Here is a 20,860-nt window from a genome sequence, read left to right on the forward strand (position 1 = left end):
ATAAAAAAGAGGAAAGCCTTTTCACCTTCTCTTCCTTCGCTCATGGTGGCAAGCTATGCAATGTTTCTGAAGAAACCAGTTAAGTCTTCTACTGTTTATTTGAAAACATAATACCTCCAAGGCAAACATCCTGGTGAACAACATGTGCTTCATAATCCCATTTTAACGTATGCATGTAAATATTATTTGCCTTTAAGTTATAGACTCTACGAGCCAATACAATCAGAGATAGTAAGGGGTGTGTGTGGTTGCAGGGAACTAGTAAATTTAACAATTTCAATTAAAATGTATTGGAAACCCTTAAAATGTTTCCTTTTAACCTGTTTAGAAATAGGTAAAGTATTACTGTTACAAGCAGATGTTCCTTTTAACAGCCACTACCACTGGTACTGTTTAGAACTTACCTAAGAGTAAAAGGAAACTTTTTAGAGGTGCTGACTAGAACTACTTTTGTTTTTATAGCTATCAGGGGACATTAGTCTTAAGCCGCTTCTGGAACTGTGGAGTGAGAACATATAGTTAAAAGAAGAGGACTGAGTCACAAGCTCTTTGGGGAAGAGATAAGGACAATAGGCTAATGCCATGCAGTCTCAGGCAGAGGTACGCCAATATGGCACCACATAAACTGTTTTCCTAGATTTCTGGAAACCCCTTGTTCAAGGATTCCAGTTTACAAGGGAAGAAATCAGGATACTACAACTGAAAATGATTTTCAGAAAACTCTGCTTACATATTCGGCGAGAAAATCATTGTAATTGGCAATATTAAAAGGCTAGTCCTGAGATACTTGGTACACACTACTGTTCACTGGTAATACAATCTACCTCACACCAGGAAAAATGTAGATTGAATGTTGGGTAACCTCCTACTGAAAAGTGTAAGGCGACCTTGAAATGAGCAAACCTTTTATAGGTTAGCAAATCTCTCTCTCCTTGAGTCGTCCTTTTTTTTTTTTTTTTTCTTTTTGGTCAAGTGAGAGCTGTGTGGATAATGGATTTGAAAAGTACTCTGAAAAGCTTTCCTATTATGGATATTAAAATGCTAACGGATTCCGCTCATGTTCACTTAAATGTTTCTCAAGTGGTTCAGGCCATCTCAGGTTTTTTTAAAAAGTCAGTACAACTTCCAACGATGAGTTTCCCCAGTACCAGCTCCCTCATGGACAAGACCAGCTGAGAAAACCTTTGTGTGGCTTCACAGTCAGCTAGAAACATAACTGCATCCTGAGACAGAATTCTTCATTGTTAGACAGTGGCCACCTGTTGGTCAAAATGATACTGACAATGAAAGTTTGTGATACTCCACAAATACATACATACACACACACACACACACACACACACACACACACACACTATGAAAGACAAATCAGATGGAGGGTAGTCTGTTAACTGGGAAACACAGGAATAACCATCAACCAAAACAAAAATGCTTTATGCACAGTACTTAAAAACTCAGCTTGTCAAAATACCACAGACATCAGGGTCTTTGTGAATACACTTTACTTTTTAAAGTAAAGTATCTGGGGGGAAGGGGAAGGGAACAAGAATTCTGAACTAAAAATAATGAAAGAACTAGAGAGAAAAGCCATCCAAAAGAGGAGATGTAGTTTCACAAGGAATGCTCTCCCACTCCAGATGGGATAATAATAATAAAAAAAACAGAGAGAAAGGATAGTGGAACTCAGGAGACTTGCTCTATTTGCCTTAGTTCCCCATCTAAACAATCAGAATTGTGATTCAACCATCTTTTGACTCATGTCCCTTCCCCCGCACAGTCTTGTGAGTGTCCCTCCAAGTGTTTGCCCGCTAGACCTGATGGCAACGCTCATCCTGGGGAGAGGACAACTCTGTCCAAGGCCTTTGACTGGGAGTGGGTGGGTGCCTTAGGCTCGATTAACTCTTTGCCATTTAATATGTCTTCTTTGAGGTTACAGGGTTCTTTACTCCTTAGGGCCAAACTGATTGAAACCTCAATAGTAGACTTCCTTAAAACAAGATTAAAAACAGAAAAGTGGATTTAAACAAAAAGAAATGGTTTGCTTAGCATATCTAGATTTACATCTCTCATAAGCAAGACTAGATAAGGCTGTCAGCTTCCTCTTTGCAATGGCCAAAGTGGCCATCTATAACACCAGAGAGGGGGTTCTCTGCGACTGTGGGGCCTATTTCTGATCATCCCTCCATTCACACATCTGGGCAGAGTTCCTTTGGGCGGTGTCTGCTGGCTCCCTTGAAACCTTTGAGGAGCAGTGGGCGCTGTCCAGAGATATCTTATCAAGCCCCTAGCACCTGGGTTTGCTTGTACACCCAAACAGGCCTCCTTGTGATTTAGGGTAGCTATGCACATGCCCACTCTCCTGTTAGTGACACAAAGACATTTTAATATTATCATTTCAAAGACTTGGCAACCCATCTCAGAGATTGGTATTCACAGACCACACTCTTCTCAATATCAACCCCCAACTCATTTTCCGTTATTAATTTGACATACAGTACTTTGTCATGGGGCTAAAAATTCTTTTTTCCCCTTTCATCCATTGTCTTGTCTTTTTTAATTGTAAGCTCTTTAAGGGCAAGGACTGGTTCTTATTGTTGTTGGCTCAAGCCTCTCGGTACAAATAATAAATATCTGCTGATTTGCAATATAGTCATACAGTCATGTCATGGTTTATATAGTTTCCTGGCTACATCACTACATTAAAACAAGTTATTATTACAGTATGGGGATATGTTGTTACTGTACTGTTAATGCAGTATTTGCCTGAATAGATTGAATCAATACAGTTAATTTATCACTTCACATAGATTTGACCTTTGAAAGATGAGTCCTCTTTCCTAACGCTTATAGTAACTATTTAAAAAAATAGCCCTTATATGCATCATATAAACCCATTCTGTAGTATGTTTTGGAGGCTATGTTGTTCTGCATTTTGTGTTCCATCTCTTTCTTCTGTTGCTCACACAATCAAAATATGTTTTAAACTCTTCGCTATAAATGCAGAGCACAGAAGGGATTCACCAATGTTGTCAGGAGATTATCATAGTAGTAGGAGTTTGTTCAACCTATAAGGTTCACATTGGGGTCCATCATAATGGGCAGTTGCATTTTGTGCATAGATACTTCAAAATCGTCAGATATACAGTTAAAGTTAATTGGAAATTAGAAACAGAAACATGCTTATTGCAATCCTACTATCATTCCATTTGTGGTATTCCTGGTTACAGTTAATGTACAAGTTAATAGCACTATATGACCCTTATTTAAATGAAGTTTAATAACAAAAACCCATCAGTTGTGCAGCGCCACTGGGCCTCAAAGAAGAGATAAACACTGTATGTTAGAAATATGTTTACCAATGCTATTATCACTTGAGTACCTTCAGAAGTGGATCTGTAAGGAGGAATCATATGCGTTCAGATATGGTTCCCAAGGAGATCTGTAGCATCATTTCTGTTCTTATTTTCAGTGCCTCTGTAATAACCAATTTAGTCCTTTACCAGCTCATTGGCTGCTAACTTTATCTTTTATGAAACTTGGATAAGTGTCTCCCTATATAATGCAGTTGGCTCCTGGTCACAACTTGAAATCTACTGCTCACTAAGCTTAGCACTAAACATGGAGATGAGGTGGGTGAGATATGAAACACAATGTATGCTATGAAACCTTTCAGCCTCATTCCAAGGACAGAGATTTTTCAGCAACTGGAAAGCACAGGGTTCCCGTGCATAGCTTCAAACAAAAGAGTAACACAAAATGTGGCTTACCAGAAGTGGAGTCCAATTTTAAAGTTCCATAAAACTGAAGTTGAGGGAATTTCTGACCCTGTGTCTCCCCACACCTCCATACTGCTAAATTACCCCTAGCAGAGATTATTTATCCCCGTGTCTAAAAATAATTTCCTGGGAAAGGGTCCTCAAATCCTCCCCTGCCTTCCCACATGCATACTTAACATTGTGTGTAATTTGAAGTGTGTCGATGAACACTGTGCTATATTGTCAATATATTTTGTGTCCATTCCCCTGCCTTGCTCCTTATGTTATCATTCACACCTGTCTGAATTGAGCAAAACACACTAGCAGATCAGAATGGTATCATCTTGCGCTAGCACTGGACAATGGTGAAACAGGCCCTATATTTGGCTTGGCAGTACCCCTTTTGGCTCAAACAGCCAGCCAGCATAACTGCAATTGCATCTACATGATGTAAGAGGAATATCTCCTCAGAAGTGCTGATTGGTGGTGTTCACCCATTATCCTGTCTGTACATACTTCAGTGCAGTGAAGAATCAAACCTCAGGAGTGAAAGAACCAGTTTTATTCTTGGCTCCTATGCATGGCTGTAAGGACTCTGCTACCACCCCCTCACTTCATATTATGCACCCACGCAGGGCTAGGCAAAGGGGGGGTCTGAACACACAATAGAACAGTAGCATGTTTAGCAAGTGACAGAGAAGGATCCATACCATGTGAAAACCTTTATAATCAAACCTTTAGTCACTCTTCAGTATCCTGGCAATTAAACCATTACTATAGGAAACTCAGTGGCTCAACGATAGACATTTCTTGTATACTCGAGTGAATGCAAGTGTAACTATGTGCAACCATGTGTGGCGAATCTGTCAGAGCTAACAGCAGGAACTTTGATAAGAGTTCTCCATCAGTAAACCTGTTTGATAGCTCAAGATCTTTGAATTGTTATTATTATAAGTGGCACCCAGGAGTGCTGCTACATTTAAAGGTCTGTCAGAATTTCCTCCTCTCTTCTCCCCAGCTTTATTATACCTCAGTCATTTCTAGTTGTGTCAGGGCTGAAGCCATCTCATGTAAGTTGACAGCAATAAGCCATTCTGTTTTTCTCCTCTGAATGATCAAACGGATTTTTAGGGCAGGAATTGATGCTCACCAGACAGGCTGAGGAGCATGTCACCACATACCTTAAGGTTCTGGAGCAAGTTGGAGTGATTAACAATGATTAACAAGAACACACATTGTTTGTGAATTGGGTCTCTCTTCCTATCAGGAGAATGGGAAAATTTGTTCATGTAAGTTTCAGCCAGAATAGAAAAGAGGGTTGTTTTGAGGCATAGATTTCTAAGAGTACTGATATTGTAGGAAAGTCCTTTGGCCTAAGGTGGGGAGGTAGAGTGGATTTGGGAAAGTTTGAGAAGCTTGTTTTGAGCATTTCTGTCTTCAGAAAACATTCAGTAGGAGACAGAGGCCTGAAGAGCCAACAGCCAAAATTGAAATAATAGATGGGGTTTTGTGATGGTGTCTGACCTGACAAAGGAGATATGGATGTAGTGCATTCGTGGTAGCTACAGTAGGTAGATCACACATTGTTAGCTTTTAAATCCTTGTTAAGATCAGAAACTCTGTAGCCAATTCCTTCTTTTCTGAACCCAAGACTCAAATGGTCCCCTCTGCATCTATGAGTGGAGGAGAGAACAAGGTAGATCACAGCTCAGGGAGCATGGGACTCTGCTTTATGAGATGCACCCATCTTTCTGCACTGAAGCCCCTCCCCCTCTGGGGATGGTTAGGATTGGAGGGATAGCTATCTGTTCTTCATGGGACTGGTTCCACACCAATCCCTGGGGGGTGACATAATGGAAATTAAAGCTCACTCCACTGAGGTGGAGTTTGAGAGCTCCAGCAGGTATGAATGACATGGCAATAGAACATAGAGGCATAGAGTGCCATAGCCTTCAGCAGATTCCTCAGGATCTCTAGGGGTGGGAGTGGGGTCCAAACTACTGTGGCAGGGAAAGGAGGAAACCAGCCAACATGTATATTAGAATATAGGACATTGGAGATCATGTTGCCCAGAGAGGAGATGCATTTTAGGGCACAGAGGAAGTGCAGTGACTAAGATAATGTACTTAAAGGTAAAGTGTATAGGGGGAAAGGAGAATAGTCAGAGGGGAGTGAACAGAGCAGCTTTGAATAGTTGAAAGAGAAATGGAGTAGTGAGGAAAAGGTGAGTCACAGCAGCTGCAGTTTCTGTGCTAGTTATTCAGATTACGTGGAGAGGCTAATCCAGGGTTTGAAATAACTAATGGAGCTTTCAGGCAAGGTATCTGCTTGCAGTACCAAATTTGCAGCAGACATTGAAGCTGAAGAATTTGAAGAGTGTAACAAAAACGTTGACTACTTTACAAAGTGCCAGTGGGTTTGTAGAGTGCCTCATGGCATCACCAGCATCTGCACCGGAGTGTCACAAAATCCCTTCACAAAGGTTCCACGGGGATTTGGTGGATGCACCAGGTAGTTCCATATATATAGACTTAAGATATACCATAGAATTGTTTACATACTCCTTGCATAAGGCAAAGGCACAATAGGTTCCAAAAGTCCCACTTATGGAGATTGCTTCACTAGAACTACAGAATGACCTAATGGGAGCCCTCCTGAGGCTGTAGAACCAATGATTCACAAAGCTATTTCACAGATTTCCTATAACTGCTGTACTTCTTGGAGTCTTCCAAAAACTCCCTGGTATTGTAGACAGCTGAAATATGTCACTTTAGGGATTAAAGATTTCTTCAATAAGAGTGCCTGAAGCTGTGGGCCATAGCAGGACAGAGTGCCCTGATCTTCAAGATTGCATTTTGTTGTCCCTATGAGGTTATATCTAACTCAGTCCCCTTGGAGTTAGGAACTGGTTTACAAGCTCCCCAGGGTTTTAAGCCACATTACAGAAATCCTTTGGGAATATAGACTACAGAAGTTGCTTCACTCTCTTGACATTTCTACTTGCCTACTGAAAAAAAAAAAAGATGACATTGTTAATAGAAGTATCTCCTGACAATTTGTATTGTGCTGGGATGCGTGCAAAAAATAAAACAGACTGTTAAAAAGTGTTGTGTCCAGTGTAGTTGTAGCCATGCTGGCCCCAGGATATTAGAAAGACAAGGTGGGTGAGGTAATATCTTTTATTGGACTAACTCCTGTTGGGCTTTGTCTACACTGGAACTTCATTGGCAAAACTTTTGTCATTCCGGGGGGTTAAAAAACACATGGTGTGAACAGCGCTTTGTCAGCAGGAGTGCTCTCCTGCCAACAAAGCTGCTGTTGCTCATCGGGGGTGGAATTTTTTTGTCGGCAGGAGAGTTTTTTGCTGCTGGCAAAGAGCAGCTGCTCTTTGCGCCTTTTAGCAGCACGGCTGTAGCGGCACAGCTGTGTCGCTAAAAGCTGCATAGTGTAGACATGGCCTTGGTGAGAGAGACAAGCTTTGGAGCCTCACAGAGCTCTTCTTCAGGTCTGGGAAATGAACTCCCAGCCTCAGAGCAAAATACAAGGTGGAACACATTGTTGAGCGTAATTAGTTAGCACATATTGTAAGAGACCATTCAAGATAGAGGGGCCCATTAACACCTCTGCAGTCATAGGGCAAAAAGAGGGGGTTAGTGGGTGACGGATTGTTGTACTAAGCCATAAATCCAGTGTCTCTGTTCATTCCATAATTTTCTGTGTCTATCAGAGGAATGATTTTAAGCTCCCAGCATAAATACACAGTAGTTATGGTATGTGAAAGTTCAGTCCTAAGTGCTCCAGTAAATTACATGGACTTTTCAGAGCACTGTATTTTCTTCCTCCATCTTTTGTCTTAGTGTTGCGCTTAAGTTTTACTGAGAAAGAACAGGATGTAGCTGAAGAATAGCTGCTCTTGTCTGTTGTTGAGAGGTGCATTATCCGTGCAGAGCACAGTGATGTAAGAAGCAGTCAGATGACTTGTTCCACCGGTGAAAAGCACCATCCATGCCTATGGTTATTCATATTAACAAGATCCTCAATATCTTTCTCCCAAGATTTTGAAATCTTGACAATGTTCACAACATGGAAAACCAGTTCTCATCCAGTTCTTCTACCCACCACTGAACAGCAGTGCTGAAACTGATCAGACTACTGTTAACTTTACAACAGGTTAGTTTTAACCCCTGCTGTAAAGTGGTGGGCAGTAATGAAACTGACAAGAATCATGTCTATTTCAGGCAGAGGCTTTCAGGGTTTCTAGGTTTTCCCAGCTCCAGGAACACCCACCAGATAGACAGCCAGGGATCCCAGAGACCTTATTTTGTTTCAAGTTTCAGTGTTTCTGATACAAAATATTACTGGAATTCCAATGTATGAAAATTCTTTTTTTTTTTCATCTTTTTATCCCAGTTCAGGAAGAAAAATATTTCCAGAACCCCAATATGTTTCCATGCAACTAACATTTTGTTTCCCAGCCAGCTCTAATTATGATATTTCCAAAGCAATTATGCAGACTAAAGGGGCCAGTGTCTTTTTTATTTGCACTCATGAAAATATTAAAATATTTGGGGTTAAACTTTGAGATTGTATGGGCATTATGAAAGCAGGATTTGGCCCAATCCCTTCAGGCAAAAATCTGAACTTTGGACTGTTTTTTTTCCAAACTGACCAGCCCTTTCAGTACTTTGGCTCACCAGTACATAGTTGTTAATACATATCTAGAAATGCTGTGAGTGAATGAGAATGCAAACATGAATCTTTAACCAGAGGCTAGAAATACCATAAAAATTTACAGTAGCAACACCAAAAAAATTTCAGCCGAGAGTAACTTCATAGTAAAAAAATTTGCACTTACTTAAAAGTGTAGGATAGGCAATGTGCAATGGATAGAGAATCTTCAGCTTTATTTAATCACTTCACTTTTCATTTGAAAAGTAATTCATCATGGAAAGTCAGTGGGGTAGAGAGAGCACTAATTGCAGCAAAATATCAAGGACAGTTTTCCTCTGTCTTAATTAAACATTAATGAGTAAAGTTATTTGCAAATGCATGCAGTGGGGATGGACTTGTCAATCCAAGTTTGGTAAATAGTGACACTGGGTGTCAAAATAAAACACCTTAATTGATTTATACAGAAATAGTTTAAAAAGAGTACACCTGGACTGACATTTCTTCAGGTTTTTATAGAGTAGTTTCCTTATGAATTATTTATAGAGAAACTAGGCCTGACCTATCTTAATTACACAAGTGATTGTTTCCAAACTAATCAATTTTGTAAGGGAAGTGAATCTCTTCACTGTTAGTCCTTGCTACCTCAAGAAGGATACAGAATGAAAAATATGACATATTTTGATTAAAACCTTTTTCTCTTCTCAATCTGTCAATGCCAACTGTATCTATAGTATTCTACCAATAGTATTCTTCCATTTACTTGTGTGCCCTTCAGAAGGCTAGTTCTAATTTTAAATATGACTAAGTTATGCATATATTGGTGAGGTTTGTTCAGTAAGCAAGACACCTGTGAGAAATCTAAGAGCAGTACCTACTTTTGTATGTCTAGCCATAGGGCACATACAGTAAATGAATAAATACAGAGGTTAAAAAATGAAGAGTCCAGATTATTTAGTATTAGGCAGAGATTGGAATTTAAGTGATGAGTGGTAAATATTCAGCATTTCTGAAACAAGCTAACACACTGGATATCAAGAAAAGTGGCTCAAATGAGAGAACTTCCTCTTCTCTTACTAAGAATATATATTTTTTATTTATTGAACATTTCACAACAATAGAAATGCATACACAAATAAAAAGTAAAAAGACAAGAGCCAGAAGTGATCAGTTCTAAGAATTACAAAACCCCAACACACACCTACATTTCACATGATAGAAAAATAAAACTGTAATAAATGACAACAGCAATCTATTTGGATATGGAGAGGACCTTTCTCTTAGGATGAGAATGTAAATTTAGTCTCCTGTTAACAAATGCAGTTGGGAATGATGCTGATCAGGACAGGGCTAACATTTTTGCTGCAAAGTTCTACTCAACTAACTACTTCAAGCAGAAAACATAAAATGAAGACATTATAGGAGAAAGACTAATGCATATAAGAGAAAAGGTAAATAGAAATTGAAGCTCTATTTAGGAAAGCGTCCAGATTCAGAAAAGCACTGAAGCAAATGGTCAAATCCTACTGACTTCTGTAAGACTTAAATGTTTTCCTGAATCAGAGTCATAATGTCATCCCATAACTCTAAAGAAAAATATTGCCAGGCTGATTTCATATACAGTGTACTGGCATTTATTTATTGAAGTCAGTAGGACTATTAGCCATATGTAGAAGTTATATGTGTACCTAAGTCTTTGCAGGATTGGGACCCAGTAACTGCTTGAAATCATCCCCAAAGTCTTTGTGTTTACAGAGAGCATCATCCAGGGCCCAGACATGAAGCACTTAAACATGACTAATACTTATGGAATAGTCCCACTGAAACCAGAAAGCATACTCTTGTGAGTGTTTGCAGAGTAGAAGATAATAAATAAATTCAAAAACAGTTTTATTCATGAACAAAAACTAGTTCTGTAAATTGTTTCAGTCTTCAGAGAACACCACTGTAAGCACTTTTTGTGTGACTACAAAGCCACTTCTTTTGAGCCTTAGAAATATTTTATTTTTAAGCTTGGAAGGATTAGATTTTTATTGAGAGATGTTGGTTTCACACACAAACCACTGAAAAAATATTTCTATTGAAGATCATCAACATTACTGATAGGCAACGTAAGGCAAAGTGCTGCTTGAGAATGTATTAGAATTTGATGTAAGGATATTTCCTTTGTATATTTTGACATGTGATGTTGACATTTTGTGGTTTAATGGTTATAAAGCTTTAAGTTTTTGAAATCGTCTGTCATGAAATACCATAATTGTTGTCTGATCCAGCATAATTTCCCAGAACTGTAAACATTTAAATAAATATGCATAACCATAACTTTGGGCAACCATGAACATGTACATCTATAAAAAAAGAAAAAAATGCTTAAAAATAAACATTGATATTATTTAAAAATGAATTCTGACAAGGCTATGTATATTTCATTAAAACTATGCAATAAAATAAGTTTGGAGAGTTAGGTACCACCACAAATGATGAGTATTTATTATACCAAGATTTTCTCTCCACAAACTATCTCCTCCATGAAAACATTGACAGCATTGAAGGCACAGTTATTCATCAGGAACATAGTATGCCACAGGTCCAACTGGAGAGTCACCAAACTTGATCTGCAAAAGTATCACAATTTAAACATTAACTGACTCTTTTCACAAAGAATATAAATCATTTCCTGAGCAGTCTTTATCTGGATGAGAAAGAAAATAGCAGTTTGTGATAAATCTGCACATCTTTAGACAGTTGTTTTGCTGCACAAATAACAAAGCTATTCATATGCAATAGATTATATAAACTAGTATACTCTCCAGTAAGAAAAGGAGTACTTGTGGCACCTTAGAGACTAACCAATTTATTTGAGCATAAGCTTTCGTGAGCTACAGCTCACTTCATTGGATGCATAAAGTGGAAAAAAATGCATTTATGCATCCGATGAAGTGAGCTGTAGCTCACGAAAGCTTATGCTCAAATAAATTGGTTAGTCTCTAAGGTGCCACAAGTAGTCCTTTTTTTTTTGCGAATACAGACTAACACGGCTGCTACTCTGAATACTCTCCAGTGTTCCTACTTGGAGTAATTGAGAATATAAAAAATATCTCAACACAACTCAGCAGGTCTGACTCCAAAAATTCAAACGTGGAAGTTAGTTAATGTGGAAAGTAAGAATTAGTCAATTATAAAATCAAGAGGCCACAAATATTTTTATTGCTTTAGGTTTGTTTGTTTAATTACCCAAGAATTTGCAGGAATACATGCTATTTTTTCAGATAAAACCAGAACTATTGGGGTTTTCCTTTCAGTGTCCTTTAGTTAGTTAGTTAGTTAATTTCTTTATTTATTATGAAGAAAGGGCCAGAATGTCAACCCCTTATGCGTATTGGTGGGCAGCTACTCACATGAATACTCTCATTTCATTAAAAAGAAAAGGGGTACTTGTGGCACCTTAGAGACTAACAAATTTATTTGAGCATAAGCTTGCGTGAGCTACAGCTCACTTCATTGGATGCATTCAGTGGAAAATACAGTGGGGAGATTTATATACATAGAGAACATGAAACAATGGATGTTACCATACACACTGTAACCAGAGTGATAACTTAAGATGAGCTATTACCAGCAGGAGAGCGGGGGGGTGAGGGGGGGGAACCTTTTGTAGTGATAATCAAGGTGGGCCATTTCCAGCAGTTGACAAGAACGTCTGAGGAACAGTGGGGGGGGGGGGGATAAACATGGGGAAATAGTTTTACTTTGTGTAATGACCCATCCAGTCCCAGTCTTTATTCAAGCCTAATTTAATTGTATCCAGTTTGCAAATTAATTCCAATTCAGCAGTCTCTAGTTGGAGTCTGTTTTTGAAGTTTTTTTGTTGAAGAATTGCAACTTTTAGGTCTGTAATCGAGTGACCAAAGAGATTGAAGTGTTCTCCCACTGGTTTTTGAATGTTATAATTCTTGACATCTGATTTGTGTCCATTTATTCTTTTACGTAGAGACTGTCCAGTTTGACCAATGTACATGGCAGAGGGGCATTGCTGGCACATGATGGCATATATCACATTGGTAGATGTGCAGGTGAACGAGCCTCTGATAGTGTGGCTGATGTGATTAGGCCCTATGATGGTGTCCCCTGAATAGATATGTGGACATAGTTGGCAACGGGCTTTGTTGCAAGGATAGGTTCCTGGGTTAGTGGTTCTGTTGTGTGGTGTGTGGTTGCTGGTGAGTATTTGCTTCAGGTTGGGGGGCTGTCTGTAAGCAAGGACTGGCCTGTCTCCCAAGATCTGTGAGAGTGATGGGTCATCCTTCAGGATAGGTTGTAGATCCTTGATGATGCATTGGAGAGGTTTTAGTTGGGGGCTGAAGGTGATGGCTAGTGGCGTTCTGTTATTTTCTTTGTTGGGCCTGTCCTGTAGTAGGTGACTTCTGGGTACTCTTCTGGCTCTGTCAATTTGTTTCTTCACTTCAGCAGGTGGGTATTGTAGTTGTAAGAATGCTTGATAGAGATCTTGTCGGTGTTTGTCTCTGTCTGAGGGGTTGGAGCAAATGCGGTTGTATCGTAGAGCTTGGCTGTAGACAATGGATCGTGTGGTGTGGTCTGGGTGAAACCTGGAGGCATGTAAGTAGGAATAACGGTCAGTAGGTTTCTGGTATAGGGTGGTGTTTATGTGACCATCGCTTATTAGCCCCATAGTGTCCAGGAAGTGGATCTCTTGTGTGGACTGGTCCAGGCTGAGGTTGATGGTGGGATGGAAATTGTTGAAATCATGGTGGAATTCCTCAAGGGCTTCTTTTCCATGGGTCCAGATGATGAAGATGTCATCAATGTAGTGTAAGTAGAGTAGAGGCATTAGGGGACGAGAGCTGAGGAAGCGTTGTTCTAAGTCAGCCATAAAAATGTTGGCATACTGTGGGCAGTGCCGCTGATTTGAAGGTATACATTGTCCCCAAATGTGAAATAGTTATGGGTGAGGACAAAGTCACAAAGTTCGGCCACTAGGTTTGCCATGACATTATCGAGGATACTGTTCCTGATGGCTTGTAGTCCCTCTTTGTGTGGAATGTTGGTGTAGAGGGCTTCTACATCCATAGTGGCCAGGATGGTGTTTTCAGGAAGATCACCGATGGATTGTAGTTTCCTCAGGAAGTCAGTGGTGTCTCTAAGATAGCTGGGAGTGCTGGTAGGATAGGGCCTGAGGAGGGAGTCTACATAGCCAGACAATCCTGCTGTCAGGGTGCCAATGCCTGAGATGATGGGGCGTCCAGGATTTCCAGGTTTATGGATCTTGGATAGCAGATAGAATACCCCAGGTAGGGGCTCGAGGGGTGTGTCTGTGCGGATTTGTTCTTGTGCTTTTTCAGGGAGTTTCTTGAGCAAATGGTGTAGTTTCTTTTGGTAACCCTCAGTGGGATCAGAGGGTAATGGCTTGTAGAAAGTGGTTTTGGAGAGCTGCCTAGCAGCCTCTCGTTCATATTCCGACCTATTCATGATGACGACAGCACCTCCTTTGTCAGCCTTTTTGATTATGATGTCAGACTTGTTTCTGAGGCTGTGGATGGCATTGTGTTCTCTACGGCTGAGGTTATGGGGCAAGTGATGCTGCTTTTCCACGATTTCAGCCCATGTACATCGGCAGAAGCACTCTATGTAGAAGTCCAGTCTGTTGTTTCAACCTTCAGGAGGAGTCCACCCAGAATCCTTCTTTTTGTCATCTTGGTAGGAAGGTCTCTGTGGGTTAGTATGATGTTCAGAGGTGTTCCATAAACCTGGAAATCCTGGATGCATTTTTCTTAAGCCAGACTTCAGAGGAGTTGCATCTACTCATACCAGCTCTGAATTTAACCCTAGGTATGTTTCAAATTATGGAATGACAAAGTCTTGTTCAAATGTTATTTACTTACTGTGAACTCAAGCAAACCAAGCCAGCCCTTATAAACTAGTTAACAGCATTTATTTTGTTGTGTTGCTCACAGCACTTTTTGCTATCTTGCTTTCTATCTGTCTCTCTTAGGTATTTTTATAGTGCCCAGCACTTGAAGTGAAGGGTGAGAAAGAGACAGAAGCCAAATTGACATATAACCCACCACCAACAACAAAAAACTGTTTTGAATTGTAAAAGCACCACCCTGCCTATACAGCATGGTACACCCATTAGTGTATAGGATGAAAGCAAGCCATTTGAGGAAAGAGTCCAAATGAACCACTCTGATGGAATGTGCTGATTTCCGGTCTGTACCAAAAGATCCAAGTACAATTTTTCTGCTGGCTCTGGTTCACCCACTCCCTCCCTTTCCCCTTGTGATGTTTACAAGACTATTGCTGTTTAAAGGTACAGTAAGGCATGGATTGACATTCGCCCCAAACAATCCCCATTAGAGGTGGCCAAGTTGTATTCCCCACAAATTAATTAAACAGTAAATGTTGCTGCTACCAGATAACTTATTCAAGAAGAATTTTTCTTGAAGCATTCCACATGGGAGCTGCTAGTCGAGCTTCCTATTGTCCCTCCCTTCAACCCCCGTTCCCCTCATCTCTGCATTACTTTTGGCTTCCTCCCTTTTTTTTTTTTGTCTTGTACATCTGCTGGGTATGCAACTGTTAGTGTCACTACACACAGCTGTTGCATTACTGATCAGAGTTTCACAATCTGTCTCATTTATTCTATTACTGCTATTTCGTACACACTTTTTCTCCTTTCACATTCACCTCTACGTTGCAGTGAACTTTTACTAACATTCAGTTGTTTAAGCAGATGAATACACTGATAATATGATCTTATGGCTGGGAAAGTCTCCGCACTAGCTAGAATGCCAAACAATGCAATATATCTATTCTAAACTGGAAACAATGTATACTTCAACAGCATGTGTCAGCTCTATACATTTCCTATGGAACTGTCATTAAACATGCCATTATTGCAGACAATGAAATCATTCAGCACAATGGAGGTTATTATGGCAAATGATGATATGCAAACACAATAGCTGCAAATGAGACTTCTGCAAAATCCTGCACAAAGGGATTGCAGAAGCCAGGGGTAAAATGCCTTGGTTGTGTCTTGAGGTACCTACAAAATTCCACAGGATCTGCTGGAACTGTTAGGAAACTTAAGAACTTATTTAAATACATGTGATTAGCTTATCCACTTCCATAAAGAAGCCTACAGAAAGCGAGAGGGGGGAATATGTTATGGAGTGCCCAGGTAACTGTCCCATCAGGTAGAAGAATTTTTTATGCTGTGGAGAAGTCATTGTGAACCTGTAGTTACACAAGGAAGGGGAAGGCTCCATTGAATGTGATTGTATTGATGGATTCACCCACTCCAATGACTGGACAGTAGTGATCATTACAGTGTCATTTACATTTAAAGATGCTTGGACTTGGAAATACCCTGAGTCATCAGTGAATGCTGCCATAGGGGGTAGTTGGCCCCATGCTCTAATCCCACCTACTCACAGTCACTTCCAGCTGAAGAACTTTCTTGTGGTCATAGAAGGGAGGATTGTTCCACAAATTAATTTCATTCTATAAAGTTTCTTCTATTGTCCTTGTCACTGTAGTATTTGAACATGCTCCATTGCATATTATATGACACCATAGCATCTGTCTTGTGGTTCATTCTCTCTCTCCCCCTCTCTCCCAGGGTGGTGATGTGTCTGATTTTGGGAGGGATTTGGGTTTTTTTAATGTGCACATAGCTATGTGTTTATGTTAAATAAGATCAAAGGAGCGTGTCTTGCATTTGGAGTAGAAAGTGGTGAGGTTTGTGATGGTCCTTATTTCCAGTGGGAGTTTATTCCACAGTCTCGGACCGGCCTCTCACACCTTTTCATCACTGCACCTAGCTGCTCCTCGAAAATCTTTGTCTTCTGCATGGATGAACTTTACCTCATGGTAGACAGCTCCATTATACCTAAGGAGTGGAGCTGTTAAGCATGATCTTCATCCCAGAGCTTTAGGCTGTTGTAGATATGCTGGGCCTAGGCCATTGAGTGACTTGAAGGACCTAGACCTTGAATTTTGATATGCTCCATGAGGCCAAGAGAGAGAGCAAAGGACAGGTTTCATATTCTGAGGATAGCCAGTGTTGCTGATGAGATGAACTGCTGCAGTATTGTCTACTAGCAGGATTTTCCTAAAGGCTGATGGCTTTGTGCAGTGATAAATTATTTGGCTGTAGTCCAGATGGGATTACAAGTTTCTTTCCTCCTACCAGTTCGGATCCGCTATATCTGGATCACTTTCATGCACAGAGCAGAGGAGATGTTCTAGTTCCTATACTGTATAATAGATCACATTGATGTACTTTTAACACTTTCAGCCACCATCCCAGTTCACTCAGGTTCTAATTTAGACATTATTTAGTGTTTCACTGGGATCTCCATGAGTAGCCAGATTCTTGTGTATATTCTGCATGAAGAAAGTTTACACATGATCCTGGTCCCGAATAAAGTGTCTTATTTGTGTGATCACACTAAAGTGTCGATAGGAATCATTAAGACTGCACTTGTGAAACACATCATTTAAGACACAAACTGGTCAGAATAAGAGTTGGATGAATGTACAGAAAATGTGATTTTAATGGAATTGTAGGTCTAGGCTGGATGGTTCTGAAACTGTGCTGAACTGGAAATAAATTCTTTGGTGGCTGTGTAGCTTAGTGTGTTTACAACACTGAAGAGACAGGATTTTTTTTTTTCTGTTTTGGGGGATGTTATCCAATCCTCTACTGCTTTCCTAATGGAATTTGAAATCTGTCATTTCTTTTCATTTCTGTAAGGAGCAGCTTCTCTGTCAGCACAAGTAAGGGAATAGGACGGTTAATATCTGCTCCTTCAATTGATTCTATAGACGGAAATATTGTAGGTCCTGCAGTACATAACTAATGGCTGTTATTTTAACTGTATTTATGGCAGTAATGTGTTTCTCATCCCCACACAAAGAAATATCATTTTCTACAAGTTAAGACTAGTGACACAGGTCATTTACGGGGCTGTATGCTAGGTATTTCAGTGTTACTTGAAACTTTTCCACAGTAGATTATCAGATTTTATTTAATCTAGTAGTTTCTTTAGGATGCTCACATCTTGAGATGGTATTTTATATTTCTAGACGTATTTTTGCATCTCAGATGGTGCTATGATTTCTCTCTGCCTGGGTCATTTTTTAGAAATATTTAAAATGATGGTCCACTTCACCTGTTCCACCTTTTCAATTCTTATACTTTAAATCATCTGCCAATATGGAGTGAATATTGTGTTGAATATAAATGACAATGGTATTGGCTAGTACCACATCACATTTAATGATCTTTAATAGATCTGGTTGAAGATAAGGAAAATGTATTCACTGATTTAATTATTCAATGAAAGTTGCCTTAATCAAATTATTCATTGAATAGCATCTGATCAGCTATGTAGCTAGTCTAAAAATGCACAAAGATTTGAATAACAAAATTTTCCAAATAATATTTGCAACAAAAATTCAACCAGTTCTGATATTTAATTTCCCCACAAACGACAACAAGTAATAGTTCATGATGACATCTTAGTCAACAAGGGAAAGATTCACAGAAACAACCTGGTATCTCCCATTCAGAACACAATTCATGTCTGTCATCACTATGAATATCGGTTAGATATTAGTTTTTTTTTCCAGCTCTGTTCCTGCGCTCCACACTTGTCAATGTGATCACTGAGCTTGGGGATTTATTTATCCCCAATTGTTCCTTTCGTATTTTTACTTCCAGTTAGCACTGAGCCGTACAGTTCAGTTTGACACAAATGTGGCAGTGGTATTAGTAAGGGTAAAGCTTGACTTAAAGGAAAAGCTGCTCCAGAGAGAGAGAAGAGGTGCCTTGGGTTGTGCACAAGTATAGATAACTTTACCGTGTATTTATACATAACAGAGAACCTCAGTAAGCTCTCATTTATATTAGCCATGTTGAAAGCAGCATTTATGTACTGAAGCTGTTTTTAACTACTGTGGTATAGCACCAGCGCGTCAATGCTGTTATTTTTAACAGCATTGCTTTTCATTAGTTATGGCCTTCACTTGTGAACTTATTATTCTCAGGTCTATCTATTTTGTGTGTAAGCATACTACCATATGAATATTCAAGTGCTCAACATAACCTTACCTATGAAGTCATGCCCAGCACCTCCATAATGTGTATTATGCTCTACAGACAAAAGCAATTCTGACAACATTTTCTTCAGACTCTTGTCTCCTCAGTGCTAGAATACTAGAGTATTCGTTACTCTGTGGCTTGACAAAAATTGGCCTGCAGCCATGCCACCTTGAGCTATGATCCCATCAGGCTGCACAAGATTAACAGCCTGGTGGGATTAGTGGATCAGGACTTGGATGTGAGACCTCCAACGAACATCGGGTGCAGTGGGAAGTGATAGTCACTCAGCTGGTCTCCATTCTTTCCAGTGAGTCTGTACTGCTCACACGACCTGACAGAGGAGCACTGAATTGCCACACATGGTGGTCCTAGTTCTCCCCTTACTCACAGATTTTAAGTAACTTTATTGGCTTCAGTGTATTTGCTGCTTATTTACATCAGTGTGAGTGGACAATCAGGGCCCATGTGTTTTAGAAGAGACAAGAAATAGAGAAACTAACCATGGTGATTATAAAGATTCTCATAGCACCTATCCAGATTCAACTTTTTAGTAAGTACCTTCAGCCTACCTCACATTATCCTGCAGTTTGTTGGGTACAGATCTTTATTTCCTGATCTAAACTATTCATAGTGCTTTAGCTAGCCATCTTTTCCCACCCCAGTGATCCATATTCATCCCTTATCTTCCTTATATAGTGCTCTGAGGGTTTACTGATGTTTACAAAGTGCTGGAGATCATTGCATGGTAGATGCTATGTATGTGCCAGGTATTATTAGATTGTACCTGTTACCATGTTAGGATACTGTATATAATACTTGTCAATGGCAACTCCACAGTCCTGGTGTGCCTATTTTTCTTGCACTCTGCAGTGTTACCAGCCAGTAATATAATGCTCTCCTGCCAGCCATTTGCCTTCTGGTATACATACCTAGCTCTTAAACCCAAGACAGCAGCATCACTCCCCCTTTTGCCAACTAGATCAATAAGGCGAATCTGAGAACCAGCATGCTCCTTTCAACCGGGAAGTATTCTGGTGGAAGAGGAGGGTTACCCTTTGCCACCTGGAGCTAGTTCCATATCCCACTAGAAAAGAGCTTTAGGTCTTGTTAACACTAATATATATTGTAAAAAAATTGATTTAAGCTTAAAAATAAAACTGATTCTAATGCAGATAGGGGACAAACTGTTCACCTTCTAGACTAGCTAGCCTGATGCTTTACCCTAGTGCCACAAGTCTCTTCTTCAGTAATAGGGAACTGGTAACAATTCAGTGTACTCAGTTTGGACTGAGATGTTAGCAGGGAGAGGTAGGATCACAGCTCTGTCAGTATTTCAGTATCTTTATGGTAGTGTAAACAAAAAAATCAAACACTGAAGTTTTTTGTACAAATTCAAATTTAGTATTTCCTTTGCAATTTTGGGGAGGTGGGGAAATCTCACTATATTTTACAGATCATTGATCTGTGGAAGTAAAGACCTACTCTCAAATCTTTGCCTATGTGGTTTTTTTCCCCATGCAGGTTTCAAAATGATCGGGAGGCTGGAATTTTCTCTCCTTATGGATCGGGTGGGCATTGGCCAAGAAGAGTTTCAGTTCTTAAAGAACCAGGGTTATTTGCTTGAGACTCTGTGCTTGTGCATTGCTCCCTGGTTCCTACACATGAGCACCACAATCTCCTTGACTTTTCAGCTCTGGACTTCCAGTATAGCTTCAGTGGGAGAAACAAAGGAGCTCTTCCTTTGCAGTGCTCCTCCCCCAACTGGTTGTGGGTCCATGACTTTTCTTTTTGTCCTCTTGCAGAAGTAGAGTGGGAAGCATTTGGCATTTGATTATGAATGGTATTGAACTGCAGCAAAAAGATATAATACATGAAACATTAGTAGTTCAAAACCTGATTGTTTGTGACATACAGCTGAGAGTATTACTTACAATGCTTCTAGAAGAAAATTGCAAAATAGTTTGGGTTTTTTTATGAAATTAAAATATCAACTAAGAATTTAAAATAATATAATGCATATGCTTTTTATGCTTTGGCTGCTGTATATCACTAACTTTTATTGTGTTACAGGCGTATGAAATATACATATTTGGAAAATACAAAAGCAACAGAAGAAATTAAAACAAAGCTAAGAGAAACATAAAAATGTAAGAATGGCCATACTGTATCAGACCGATAATCCATCTAGTCCATTATCCGGCCTTACAGCAGTGGCCCGTGCCAGATACTTCAGAGGGAATGAACAGAACAAGGCAATTTATTGAGTGATCCATCCCCCGATGTCTAGTCCCAGCTTTTGTCAGTCAGA

Source organism: Chelonia mydas, chromosome 8 (genome assembly GCF_015237465.2).
Source record: "Chelonia mydas isolate rCheMyd1 chromosome 8, rCheMyd1.pri.v2, whole genome shotgun sequence".
In the NCBI taxonomy this organism is placed as follows: domain Eukaryota; kingdom Metazoa; phylum Chordata; order Testudines; family Cheloniidae; genus Chelonia; species Chelonia mydas.